This window comes from Drosophila virilis, chromosome 5 (assembly GCF_030788295.1).
Source record: "Drosophila virilis strain 15010-1051.87 chromosome 5, Dvir_AGI_RSII-ME, whole genome shotgun sequence".
NCBI lineage: Eukaryota > Metazoa > Arthropoda > Insecta > Diptera > Drosophilidae > Drosophila > Drosophila virilis.
In genome coordinates, this window is record NC_091547.1 from 9,607,716 (window position 1) to 9,622,678 (window position 14,963).

Sequence of the window (14,963 nt, forward strand, 5' to 3'; positions counted from 1 at the left end):
GTATGCATGCCAAATGGAAAATGAAAAAACAACAACAGCGGCCGACAAATGGGGCTACAAGTGTTTCGGATCAGACAGGCGACCGTCTGCATGTGGCGCTCTCTCTCTCTCTCTCTCTCTCTCGGAGTGTGTGTGCGTATGTGTGTTCTCCTGTGCGTGTGTGTGTGTGATTCAAAAGGGAAACTTCGCAAATTACTACAAACAACACGGGAACGAATAAAAAGCCAAGCAGGCTGACTGCATTACAAACACATGAATGAACAAGCAAGCCAGGCAAAAATAAAATAACCAAAATTGTCAGCCCGCATGACCAGCAGATGCCCTGTAAAAAGATTTAGTTAACTCTGAAGCATGAGTTTGACTTGTTAAGCAATTACAGACAGTTCAAAGCGTAATAGATTAATATATTTGGAATGGATGAAAAATGGGTGGAAGTACAATTATTTCAGTATTTATTTTATTGTCTACACAAATATATTTCCAAATTTTTGAAAAAATTTAGTTGCAATTCATGAAAATGAAATGAAATCGAATCACATAAGACATGCCTGTTACAAAAATGCTAGAGAGCTAACCCCACCCAATCAGCGCATTTGCCATTGCAGGGCATCTGAGAGCGTTGCACAAGTGCCTGCGAAAAGCCTCTAAAAAAGCTGCAGTTGAGCTGCTTAATGTGACTGTGCCTGTGGCGGGCAGACCCATGCCCAGGCCCGGGCCCAGTCTCAGCTCCCAATTCCACTGCCCGTTCAGGTACAAGTCAAAGCCGCCAGCCACGCCCCCTTAAAATGCACATTAAACACACCTTGCATGAGTCATGCGGCTGTCGTGCCCGTCGCATTGCTGCCTCATGCGCTCGACTTTATTATGGCCAAAACACAGTCAGGATAACAGGCAACCAACCCTGTTAGCATGTGTATTGGTGTGTCTGAGTGTGTTTGGATGACTGTGTGTATGTGTGTGTGTGTGTGTGTGTGTGCTGCACGCAAAGCCGGCTTCTGTCGCCAGCGTCTGTCTATGCGCCTCTAGCAGCGTCGTTTATGGCGCAAACTTGTTTAATATAATGAACAGTGCGGCAGAGCCTTGCAGCCAGGCTGTGGCAAGCAGAGGCAGGCTGTGGCAGGCTGCCCGTGGCAGGCAGCACGTGAGTCAGCCTAACAGAGATGAAAAACCACCCCTTTGTGGGCCAGCGACTGCACCGGAAAAACAACCACCGACAAGCAAGCTAGCTGGAACAAGCCGCCCGCCTTGTCTGGCCAGAGCCGAAAAAGAAAATGCAGCAAAACTCTTGATACGCCAGACATTTAATCAATATCTCAATATATATCCATTAGGCAATGCCTCAACTCATTAGCCGGCAGACCAATTGCAAATCGCATTGATTAAAACTTGACCAGAACATACAGTTGGTCATGTTAATTCTTGTGCATGTGCATGTGTGTGAGTGCGTGTCTGACAATCAGAATCAGTGGGGCTACCCAGTTGGAAATCAGCACATGAGAAATGCACTGCCTATAGCATTATATAATGTAGTCAGATGTAATATTGCTCTATGTTATCGATCTGTGTTATAGCATGTGTTATGCTTGCACATTTCTATCTTTTATATCGTTTGTCAACAAGCTGATTAACATGCTTACAAAGTAATGCATCCGGCACAGGTTATCGTAAGCCTTATTTATGCTTTCAACTAAAAAATTGTAAAAGAAATATCATAAAACTTGCTGTCTTAAAGAAGCTTTAATAACTCAAATAGAAAAGAGATAAATTTGATAATGAACACATGAAAAAGGCACTACTTATGCCTTACTTTTCACACATGCCAATTAAAACTAATACTTTATAGTAAATTCAAAGAAACTACTTATTTTTCGTATCTTAATAATGTATCTTGGCTGACAAACATGTTTACAAAATGATGCATGCAGAACAGGCTAATCAGGGCATATTGTGAGAAAAGTTAAAAGGGAAATCTTGTGCATTTATTAAAATAAAAAGACATGCTTAGTGCTGCTTGGATACGAACAACTTAAAGAAATCAACATCGTTTGCTGGCGAGATGAGCATTCATTCATTATAAGCAGATGGCTAAAGATGAGGTTTTTAATTTGTGACAAGAGAAGAAGTCCTTTGAAAGAAAACCATGACAACCCTAAAGCATTTAAGTGCAACTGGGCTATGATTATGCCGTCTACGTCGCCTGCTTATGTCTCGCCCATGTGGCGCCGTCTATTCGAAGGCTTCTTTCTGTGCATGTCCTGGCCTGGGTCCCAACTGGCACTGCTTTTTGTGCAGTTCCTTTGGTCAGCTATCGCATGCATTTGACTGCAATGAACTTTTAGCTATTCAGAGTTTTGCATGGGCCGGCGGCACAGGAAATTGTTTGCTAAAAAGGAAAGCATAATTGCCAGAGAGGACATTTAAAAAGGAAATACAATTGACACAAGATATGCGACAAAAAAAAGTACAGCAGAAGAGAAAAAGAATTTAAAAAAAAAAAATCCAGAGCGAAAAGCAGCTGACAATTGCCAGGAGATTGTCATTAAAATGCTGCCAACTCAGCAAAGATAAAAAACAAATGGAAATGAGAAGAATATAAAAATGCTTTTGCCAGCAATGCCCAACGAATAGATGCCCTTTAGAATGGTTTAAGCAAATTGCGGGAAATGACATGCAAAAATAAACGTAGTGAAAGCTCCAGTCGTGAGTTCTTCAAACCAACAGTCACAGCCAGAATTGGAGAGCTCGGGATTTATTGAATAGTTTCCCGGCACGTACTGTAAAGTTTGTGTACATTTTTGCCAGAAACGATTAAGCCCCCCATTCAACCCTTTGCCAAAACACAGGGTATCCAAAATAAATGAAAGGGCAAAATACGTGATACTACAATTTGCAAGTAATCTGTTAAATTACAAGTTTCCAGCATCAGACCGAAGTAAACTTTACTTACGCAATGATGTCATATCAAAAACGAATCGTTCTCTTTAACTTATTTTTCTCAGTTTTGAACTGTCCCACAAATCTCATCAAAACTTTTGTTAAAGGGTGCGGGCGGGGCTGCGGCTGATGAAATGTAGCGTAAGGATTTAGTCAAAAATAATCCTCGTACCTAACCTTTTTATAAACCGGACATCAGAGAGCATCATCACGTTTAAGCCTGACAAATCGCATCCATTTCGTTGGCTTGCCACAAAATGGCGCACTGAATTGTTCATAATTGTTAATGGCAATAAATAATTGACAAGGCACAAGGACGCGTGCCTTGCTCTGATCCTGTTTGTGCTTATCAGAAATGAAGCAGACAATAAAATTGCGAGGCGAACTACACGAAACTGTTTTTCAATGAGTTAAACTTTGGCTAATCGGATTCAGGCTATAAACTGCGCGCGCCTGTGTGTGCGTGTGTGTGTGTGTGTGCGTGTGTGTGAGTGAGAGTTTGTGTGGTTGGCAACACTATCTGGGTGTTGGGCGTTTTACAGCGCATTGTTGTTGCGGCAGCGAAAATTCAATTTACTGAAATTGAAAATGCGGTGGCAGCGCCAGTGGCCGCACTTCCGGATTGATAGCAACAGAACAATACACACACACACACACACTTACACAATAATGCACACACACACACACACTTACACATTGACTCGCGCTTCGTGTCAGTGTTGCCAACTGCGTGAAAAGCACGTACACTGACGGCTTAACAACTTATTTATGCTTAGCTATGCTCTACCAACGCAATTGCCGATGTCGCTGCTGATACCCTATAAAAATCAAAGCAGGGACATCTATACTCTGTTGGTATTACGCTTGAAGAATATATACAAAAGTATTGGGATAGAGGTTCAATTAATTAAGCATAACTCAAGGAGTAAAGCAGAGAGCTGGCTTTCCAGTTGCCGCAGAGTATCTTTTCATAATTCAAATAACTTTTTGCAGCTGGAACAATCTAAAAACGAATAAAATTTACTTAATTCGTACCAAGTAAAACCTAAATGGAACCAAATAGGACGCTTAGACAGACGACACTTTAGCCTTAATTGATTAAGTTAAGTTTAGCTCGTTCGCTCTTTTGCCCTGCAGGGTATCTGCCAGTCGTTATGCAGCCCCACGCAATTCAGGCCAACTTATTTGCACACCAGGTCCTTCCATTTGCCTGTGAAACGGCAGCGCTTGCAAGTGGATTCAACACGGGCTTGCCATTGAATAGGGCGTGTTGCTCTGTTGGCCCACCGTTTGGGGGCAGAGAGTGTTGATTCCCTCGTTTGTACATTTTTTTTGTATATATATTTTTTCTGTTGATTTTTCCTGGCCACATTGTTCGCCTTGCCGAATATCATTTAAATTTAATGCAAAAGTTCAGTCGAGTTTATACAATTGTTGGATCTATCGCTGTAGCGTATTTATGCATAACTCCAATGAATAACAGCGGATATTGAATTGCTTTTGCGAAACTCAAGATGGAAATTCTAGATACAACGTATATATATACAAATATATGTATATATATATGGATATATATAGAAGAAGCAAGGCAGCAGAAGTTTAGCTGAAGAAGTTAAGCTGAGGACGTGGAATGCACATAAAAAAGAGCGAAGCGCGTTGCCATCTAATAAAAATAAATTGCAATATGAAACTATTTTGAGCAACAAAAAAACACACACGCACACACACAAGCACAACACAAGCTGCAAGAGGCAGCAGAAGCTGCGGGGCAACCAAAAAGCGCGCTCAACAAAACAATGCAAGGGAGCAAAAGAAAGGACACACACACACACACACACACACACACAGTAAATGGGCAAGCAATGTGAGCAGCCAAGTTACAACCCCTACCCAGACCAACACCTCCTCCCTCCCCTCTTTAACACGTTATCTGCAGCATACAAATAGTTTGGCAATAAGCAGGGGGGAAAAAAAGCGAAAAGGAAAACGAAAACGAGACTTTTATGGCTGAGATATTCATGTTGATGGCAACTGAAACCCTTGCGTTGGCTTTCCTCCGTTTTAATGGCAAATCTATGTAAACGACAGGTGTCGGTGTGTGAGTGCGTTAGTGTGTGTGTGTGTGTGTGTGTGTGTGTGTGTGTGTGTGTGTGAGACACACCTGACGCACTTTGATGTGCATTTCATTTGATAGCTTTGCGAGTGACAGACGAAAATTTGGCAGCGCGAATCATTATGATAATAGCGTGTGTGCGTATATGTGTGTAAAGGTGTATAAGTCAGGCCTAGAGATAGTGACAAGGGCATATCAACACCACCAAAAATCGTAGCACACATTTCTGCGCAACAGCAGACGCACAGTGGGGCAAGTGTGCGGAAAACCAAAACAAAACTAGAGTCTGCTTTGATGCTCCTTAAGCTAAGCCCTAAATTAGAAATGAAGTCGAAATGGAATAACTTAATTTGGAAAAACTTTAAATGAGAATTTGATACCCTTGCAGAGGATAGCACAATTCGATCACAAGATGTCACAAATATTTTAATTAGAAAACTTGTCTCCAAATATAGCTAAATGAATCAAAGCACACATACTTTCTATGGAACTGATCAATCAAATATTGAGTTCATAAATAACATCACAGTTTTTATTATATAAGCAAAATATTATCAAAATCAAACAACAATATCATATGGTAAGCTCTAAGTACAATCCTACTATATATTCAAGCTTAGCACTATCCGAAATATATCAATGACATCCAAAAGATATTATAGAGTTTTGTATACTTTAAAATGTAAGCTAAGCATTTTATCTACTGTGCGATTATGTTTAATTGTTGTATAGTCGTAGTCTATTTGTTGTTGAGGGCATGGGAAAAAATTGGGTCAGACTATGCGAATAGATAATGCAAATGCTGATAAATTGCATGCAATTCATATAAGTAGCAAAGCGCGAGCGTGACTGACATGCAAATTGTGATAAATGGGATGAGCAAAAGGCGTGCGGGCGGATGGGGGCTTAGGCAGAAACGGCACCAGGGATTCTGATTGGGATTTGGTGGTTGGGTGTGTGGGTCGGGGGTTGAAGTTGGCAAACCAACTTTGAAGGGTTGATAACTGACGTTGACTTTGACGTTTTGATAAGCAGCCGAGCATCAGGCCTGACGTGCGTCATAGTTGATAGTGTGACAAGCGATGCAGCGAGCAGCGAGCAGCTTCTAAACAGATTTGATTGACTCGCAACTTGCAATTGAGACATTAAGAAGTTCTGGCAGTTGCAGCAGAAGCTGCAGCAGCAGCTGCCTGGCATTTGCATTTGCATCGGTCAACTTCATTAAGCCAATAAATGACAGCAAGCTGTGCACTTTGATTATTAAATTTAAACTCTAATTAAGTGTAATTGCTGCGCTCTCTCACTTTTTCTCTCCCCCCCCTTTTACTCCCTCTCTCTACACAACTCTCTTGCTCCCCCACTTTCTGCCCATCTCTCTCCCACACACTATCTCTCTTGCATCCACATCGAACTCTAGCTTTAATCAAATGAACGAACGAGAGCGTGCGTTGTGCGTTTAATTATGCAATCAGTTGCAAGTGTTGCCCGTTGCTGCAAATAAAACAAGTGGCATCATCTAACTAAATATGCTCGACTAGCAAATACCCAGCATTTACAAGGGCCTGGCGCAAAATGAACATATGATTTTCCTATTACTGACGCGCTTTATTGCGCATATCGCATTTTATTCTCTTGCACGCAAGATGCAGAAGAGTCTCGCCTAAGAGTTACGAACAGATTCCGCTCGGAAGATATATTTGCGATACATTTGCGATATAAATTCTCTACGTAGTATTAATGCCTACGATTTGAAGTTGTGATAGTTAATTTTATGTTCAAGCATTTCATAATATATTTGTATGTCCTATGCTGCCCCTTTAGGTCACATTTGACTCTACAGAGTTTCAAATGTAGCACAATATTTTTTGTTATTAAATTTTAATAATCACATTAAACACTTGACCCCCCCACAAAGCCGTACACTAAAGCCATTTTATAGATTGAAAAAGAAATGATATTGGAATTGCTATAAATGCAAATTGCGTTTACCCCTCCACCCCGTTGTGTTAGTGTGTGTTTGTGTGTGGCACATTTGTTGCGCCTAATTAATGCAATTGTAACAAATTGTATTGAAACGAGTTGAATAGCAGCTATCGAGGCATCGGGCCAGCGTCTGGCTCATTAGCCAAAGTGCCACAAGCTGTCGGGCTTAATTGAATTAACACTAATGAGCGTGCACTGGCGGTAGCTGAACCTATCTGCATGTATGTCTGTATATATCTGTATCTATAGTCAATCGTTGGTTAAAACAAATGTGAACTCTGGACTGCTGACACAGTTCTGGACATGCCGAAGGCACTTCCGGCCACACATATATATCCTGCATAGCGCTGACAGCTTAATCAAATTTAGAAAATGCTAAAAAAGGCGAACTTTGACCTAGTTAGAGACAACTAGAGTCAGCTACATATAGAGATACAGGTGTTAAATTAGCAAAGAGCTTTGCAGTTGCCAAAGTGCTGGCCAATTAACCAATTTGTGCAGTCAACCATTGGCTATTACGCCGAGCAATCGGTCGATGCAGCTCGTATTGGTTCGTTGCATTTGCGGAATATCCAAAAACTTTGCCAGCCTGTGGCACGTGTCCATGAGGTACAGATACATGTGCACAGTTATAGATACATATACATGTCTATAGATACAGCTATAGCTAACATTTATTGGCGCATTTTCCACGGCTAACGCATACTAATAAGCCACTCGCAGTTTGTGTGTTGCCAAAAATTGTTTATATCTCTGCAATTGATTGCGCTGAATTTATCAATTTGCGAGCCACTTTTAAGCTGTACAATTTTTATGGCCAATTGGCGCAATTATAACAATCGATTCGATGGCCAAACGTGAGCTGCAAAACAAGAGCTGCGTCTCAAGTGCGCCAAGAAAGAGTAGAGCACATTTCTGAGATTGCTTCGGAATTTATTTACGCATAATTTTGCAATTGGCTTTGAACTAATTCGAATAAAATTCAATGTTTCATATTTACATAAAAATAAACATGCTGTAAAATGGAACCTATTTCTTTTTCTCACTACAAACATTATTATTTGTACTTTAATTAAAAGGATTTTTAGGCTGCCTTTTTTAGCTTGCTTTAGGTGAATACAAGAGATTTTTGTAATTGAAAATCAATCAACTGCAGATATTATATTTAAAACGGAACAAGACAAAATCTGTCTGTCAATTGAAAAAAATGCTAAATGTTACACATTTTTTGTAAGTCCTGTTAAATTGCATGCCAATTCAATTAATTTAAAAAAAAAAAAAAAAACTCCACTAATTCATTTCATTTGCAACTTGTTTGTAGTTTTTTCTTTAATATTTAAATGAACATGCAGACAATATTCGGACAATATTTAACAGGAAACTGCTTTAGCACATTTCTTATCAATGCACTATAATCAAAGCTAGAAAAACTGACGCAAAAATTGAAAAAATAAATAAATAAATAAACTTGTGTTGTTGAATTTTCTGTTAAATATTTGTTTGATTGACAGACGCTGTCAAGCTCCGGTTAAACTGCAACTCAGTATAAATAATCGACCCAGTGGGACGGTTGCCAGTGAAAAAATCAAAAAACAAATGCTTTACAACAAATAAATAATGAAAGCTGCGATTTGAACGGCAAATGAATGAACATGCAGCGGATATAGATATTTTGATTGGCAAGGAAAAATCAAAACATTTATCCAACGCAGGCTTTTACGAATGTCTCCAGGGCTTCTATAAAAGTGCACAGATTCATCAAAGTCCTTCACATATTCCAAAAGATAAATAACAAATTTATTTTAAATACACATTTAAATCAGCAAAAGGCAAGCGTTCCTCTCATAGAACCCTTTCCTTTAGCATTTCTTACGGTTCATGAACTCCCTACACCTGTTGCTCGCCAGCAGCAAAGGGGCCGAACGGGTACAAATCAGAATTTGTTGCTTTTACAAACAACAAACCGCATCTCAAATTTCCTTATTCAAATTGGGAATTGAAAACGATTCATCAATCACAGACTAGTCGCCGCATGACATAACCGATCCAGCTGTGAATCGAGCTGCTGTGTCGGCTCCTCTGACCGCATGTATCTTAAGCTATTGCTTAAGACGAACAAAAACGAAATGAAATAAAAAGAAATACGAGAGAGAAAGAGAGAGAGAAGCAGATAAATAAATACATCCAATGGATATGCATCAATTAAGCTTTCATTCTAGCATAACATAACATAACATAACAATTTTCCAGTGTGGCCCAAAATAAAAACCGGTTCCCAAATGCTTTACGGCCTACACAAGTTGCGTGTATCTCACAGATACTTGCAATCCAAGCCGACACACAACCGAATTGTGGACCTTGTTTCAAGTGTTTTGCTTGGGTCAATTCAAGTTTTGTAAACGTCATCAATGTAATCGTAAATGGACCTGGACCAAACACAAATAACAAGCATTTACTTACCATTCGCATGGAGCCCGTGAGGTTACAGCAGGAGGCGTTTGTCATGTAAATTGCCAAATTTGTGCAGCTGTGTAAATAATAGAGAACAATGGGATAGGCTTGAACAAATGTATCTTTAAGCATGTATCTATAACTTAGAATAAATTCTGTTTAACAAAGACCTCGGCAGTTATTATGGATTCGTTCCTGTGCATAAATCAGCGCGTGTTTGGCACGCAACGAAACTAATCAGAGACAAGGCAAAAAAAAAAAATGTTGTCGCATTTTAATGTTAATTAATGAGCTGTCGAGAGCTCTGCGTGAGTGTGTGTATGTGTGTGTGTTGCGCATAAAACAAGTTATTAATATAGAAAGAAAAAAAATCTAGACAAGATTTAAAATAAAAACCGGCCGGCTTGCGTTTTCTTGACTGAGGTTAGTTAGCAGGCAGTTTCGAGCTGGGCGAAATGAGTTGCCATTTTCCTGGCCTCGTGATGTGCCAAAGCTGCCAGCTGCCAGTCAAAAAATTAAAAGCAGGCTGTACAATTTACAATGCAGTTCAAGCAGCATTCTGACAGCAACCGGAAAAATGCAGACTGAGAATGGAAAAGAAACTAATCGAGGTCGGTTGCTGTTGATTTGAAATTGGTTACATCAATCAATCATCAATCATGTTTAATGATTGAACGATTGAAGATCAATGCAGCGTATAAATCTCTGCAGCTGCAAAGCTAAAGCTACAGTAGATTTCTATAGACGCAAAACAGTGGAAAATGGGCAGAAAATTGTTGCAAGCAAATTGTCATTTAATTGATTCTAAAAAGCATGTAAAATGAACAAACACCGCCCTTAAAATAATACATGTGGGCCAAAGAAAACCAGGCAATGTCAATGTGTTAAATAAGTATTAAATTTTTCATTTTAATTTCAATTTCAAAAGGCTTTCGTTCCACGTGGAAGACCAGTGGAAAAAATAATTTTCCAAAAATGCATCAAGAAAATACTTTTCAAGTTCTTTATTGATTTTAAAAAGAATGTAAAACGGAATATCCCCAGATTTAATGAAAAACACAAAGCCAGGCAGTAAATGCTTAAACAATTTGAAGCTTATCTGAGCGAAGATTAAAAATTGTGGGTCAAAGTATGAGAAGACAGTAGAAGCTTATCTAAATTGAAGCTAACCTGAAGGAAGTTTCTTAAGTGTTGCATGTGAACCCAATTAATTATGCTTAAGGCTTATTCGAGAAAGTCGCAAATGCAACAAAAAGAAACTGTTTCTGGAGCATAACCGAAACTACAAAGCAAATTTTGCTTATTACAACCCTTGTGCATTATGAAATGGGGCAGCTGAACGCACATGACTTCACTCTGGAGGACTCTAACACTAAAGTACGCACTTAAAAGCTTCTATTCTGTTATTTTCGGTTACAGGATAAGAGAGAGAAAAAAAACCCCAAAGTCGGGCAACAACAAAACATCTTCAAGTTCGTCTGCCCCCAAAGTGCGGATCCCGGTGAAAACCGGCTACGGCGACAGGTTGCCGCTGCAATTCACAATAAATATTTGCCACATCACACTGAGCGGGAGTCGACTGTGGCAGGGGCACGGGTTCTGGCCAGGATGGCCAAGCGACAGCTGCAAGAAACTCATTTTGGTAGCTAGAGCCACGCACAGCGGCAATTGAAAGGTTGCTCCCGGCCAACTTGTTGTGGTCAAAAGAGAACAAAGGAGAGGCACACAGCGAGTGCGAGAGCGAGAGAGAGCGATAGGAAGAGGGAGAGAGGGAGCGAGTGCGGGGCAACTGGTAGCAAACAGCATTAGGGAAGCAACAAAAGATACAAAAATAAGGAATGAAAAAAACCCGTTTTACAACAATTTGCTGCTACTTGCAGTTGCCGCCGCAACTTGCCACAAAATCGTCAGAAGGCAGAGACAGAGAGGCAAAGGCAGCAACGGCAGCGGCTAAACTGGACTTGCCTTCTGATTGGCGCGACATTCCAACTAGAAACGGGTGGCAAGAAGAAGAAGCAGCAGCACCAGTGGATAATGCATCGCGCAGCATCAAGCAATTATGTTTTATGATTGCAATTTGGCCACCCGAAAAAGAAAGAAAAAAAAAAAGATACACTGAGATGCAGATACAATAAGCGCACTCGCCCAGCGCGCAAATGAATTGCCCGTTGTCTGGCCAAAAGCGTTCTGTGTGAATAATGAATGCATCTGACAGATCTACGTATCTGTTGGCTGTTAGTTTGTCGCACTGAAATATTTATGCAGACAGCGTGTAAATGCGCTCTCAGCGCTTGCCGAAATGCAGATACATTTGTATCTTGTATCTCAAGCATTTGATTCAAGCGGGCATTTTTTTTATTTTTTTCTTTTTCTTTTCATTTCGGTTTCTTGCGGTTACTCGTTGTTCGTACTCTCACGTGCTTCGTCGTTGTTATTGTTGTTGTTGTTGTTCCCTACACGTTTCGATGTGACTTTTATTGTGCTGCCTTCTTTGTTGTCTCATTTGGTATTCAAGTTTTCAGTTCGCCTTCGCTTTGAACTTTTGAGCTAGGCCAAAAGTGTGAATTGACGAGGCAGAAGAAGAGATACACTTATTCTGGTTTAGTTTTTGTTTTTTTTTCTCAGATATGCTGCTTAGCTTAAGCCAGTGCTAATTGGTCGCCAAGTCTTCTAGCTTTGTCTTTTATGTGCTTAGAACTGTTTGTCCAAATTCAATTAGAGCCTTTCGAAGCCACAAAAGCAACAGTTAGCTAAATTAACCAAAAATAGACGTAAGAGCTAAGGCAAGAGTTAAGCGGAGAGCTTCTCTATCTTCTTCTCGGAAACAGATGACAATTTGTCGTAAAGAAAAAATGGGTTAGGCTTTTGAACAGCCTTTCAAACTACGGAAGTGGACTAAACATTAAGCTTAAGTTTATTTTTGATAAATATTGTAAGACCTGCTGGACGCTTTAGAATACTCTGAAAGTTCCTTTAAATAAGCTGCATTTAATGTATTCAGCTGTGAAATGAAACATACTTTATTTGTATATACTATTCTATAAGCTAATTTGGTGACTCAAACAGGATTTCGATACCAATTTGTATCGATTAATTGGAGTGGGAAGTATTATCGATTATCGGAACTTGTAGGACGTAAGTTTTAAGTCCCTAGCTCCTACAGGTTCATACATACGGACGGCAGGACGAATGGACGGATGGAAGGATGAATATATGGACGGAAGGACGAATAGACGGACGGACGGACAGTTAGATGGACATGCCTAGATCGTCTTGTCTGTTGCTGCTGATCACGAATATATATACACTATGAGATGCTTCCTTCTGCCTCTGACATATATTTGCATAAAAAGAATTATGCCGGACCCTAATCACTTAACATATATTTAATTTACTTAAATTTCAATTTCAATTATTCAACCGATATTTTTTCTTACCAGCTGCATTGAAAAAAAAGCTTTAGCTGATATTTGGCCTTACAAACTATTGAAAAAGTAATGTGTTGTAATGCCTCACGGCATTAGGCACTAAAAATTGCCATACAAATTAATATCCCAGATTAGTAAAACACAATCTAGTGTATAATTAATGTGCTTAGCTTTTGACACTCTGCCAAATTGAAAACAAATCTGAAAGCTGCGAAATGTGCAAAACAAGTGGACGAAAATTCACTTTTGCTGCTCAACTAAAAATAAATAAAATATATATCCATAAAATACAAAAAGAATAAAAGAAAAATTTAACATTTATGTTTTGTGTGTTTTCGGATTTCAATTAGTTTGTTGTGAATACGCGCAGCACGAGAGCCCGGCTCAAACTAAAATTCCATTTGGATGCAACAACATGGCGACCACACACACACACACACACACACACGCACACAGAGGCAGACAGGTTAATGGTAAAACTTACGGGCTTTTGTTTGCTTTTGTTTGTATTTTAACGCGCTGCTGCAAATAATCCGCTTTAGACGCCAACAACAACAACAATAATAAATGCCCTTAAAACAATGCAGATTGCGGGCATTATTATTAATATTAATACATATATTTATATTTGCGATATTTATGGCACGCACACAAACAAACACGTATAGTAGTATGGCTTTAATATATTTTTTTTAATTGCAAAATATTCATTTTAATACTTGCATTCACTTTGCACTTGATATTTCTCGTATATTTATGCGCAGCGCGCTGTCTGCATATTTATTTTTACAAATATTTTCGTAAGCCTTGCTTTTTTATTTATTTTTTTTTTTTTAGCGACTTTTCGCGGCGCTGTGAAAAGCCGTAAAGCCAACGCACTTTTCCAACTTGATTTTTAACGCTCAACAGCAACAACAAAAGTCGACAAAAACGTGCAATTATTTGCAAACTGCGACTGCGACTGCGACGCGACGCAGCCGCCGCGCGAAAAATTCACAGCGCAGACAACAAAACCGGTAATTTGACGGCGTCGCTGCCTTCTTATGTTTTATGGCCACTGTACAAGAAGTGCTGTGCTTGTTGTTGTTGTGACTGCTTCTGTTATTATTGTTGTATTTGCGTTTGCTTTTGGTTTTGCTAAGGGCGCGCGCACGCGTAGCGCAGCTAGTTGGTAAGGCGCTCAGGCAAAGCGCTCACACGTCCAAACGGCTCGAAGTCACAACGTTAACTAACGTAACGTAACGTAGTGCAGTAGCTAGCGAGCAGCAGACGTCTGGCAACATAACCACCACCAGCACCAATACCACCACCACCACCAGCACTACAGGCGAGTGGTGAGTTTGGCTGTTGGTGAAACTGTGAGCAACAAAACGTTGGTGTACCACAACATAATTGCTCTTAAGTACATTTTTGTGACATTTGTTGCAGATCGAAAAAAAATATAATAAAACTAATAAAAATAAAACTATTTCTTAAATCATATTATTTCAATTAAAAACTAATTTGCTAATTTTTTAAGCAATGCAGACTAAGAGAAACAAAATGAAGCAGACTAAAAACGCAAATGTTGCACAACATTGTTTCGCTTGGCCAAAAATAAATGTATATAAGCGTGAATCCATTTTTTTAAAATATTTCTTTTATAAAATATATGCATTAAAAGTGTCAAAGTTTTTCAAAACCATAAGAAAAACTTATTAATTAAAAACAACAAAGCAAAATAGCTTGGGTAAGTGCAAAATATAAGCGGCTTTATAAAGTTTTTGTATACAAAACTTTAGTGTACAGCTTATCCGAATTTAACAATATGCTGCGCAACATTGTTGCCGGCAACAAAAACTTTTAATAACATGCACTTCGTGAAGACTTATGAATTGAGAACTTTTTAATGGAAGATGTAAGTCCGTCTCCTGCATATGTCTAGTAAAAACTATTGCACATAGCTTGCGTAGAGTGTGGTAGATTACAGAGTGGGTAGATTAATGCAACAACTACAGTTAACTCTAGTTACATGCACATGTTGCACAACATTTTTGCTTACAGGCGCAAAAAGT

The 14,963-nt window shown here is 39.4% G+C and overlaps 1 protein-coding gene across 3 annotated transcripts in view; it reads right to left on the minus strand.

The window, feature by feature from the left end:
* stan (Protocadherin-like wing polarity protein stan) overlaps window positions 1-14,146 on the minus strand; it is an 83,993-nt gene extending 69,847 nt beyond the window's left edge. For all 3 annotated transcript variants that reach the window (XR_011416817.1, XM_070209550.1, XM_002050529.4), the window contains exons 1-2: window positions 13,394-14,146; window positions 9,491-9,557 (exon numbers count right to left, since the gene is read on the minus strand). The gene's annotated coding sequence lies outside the window, so the exon portion shown is untranslated. The remainder of the gene's footprint in view (window positions 1-9,490; window positions 9,558-13,393) is intronic.
* Window positions 14,147-14,963: the final 817 nt, after the last annotated feature.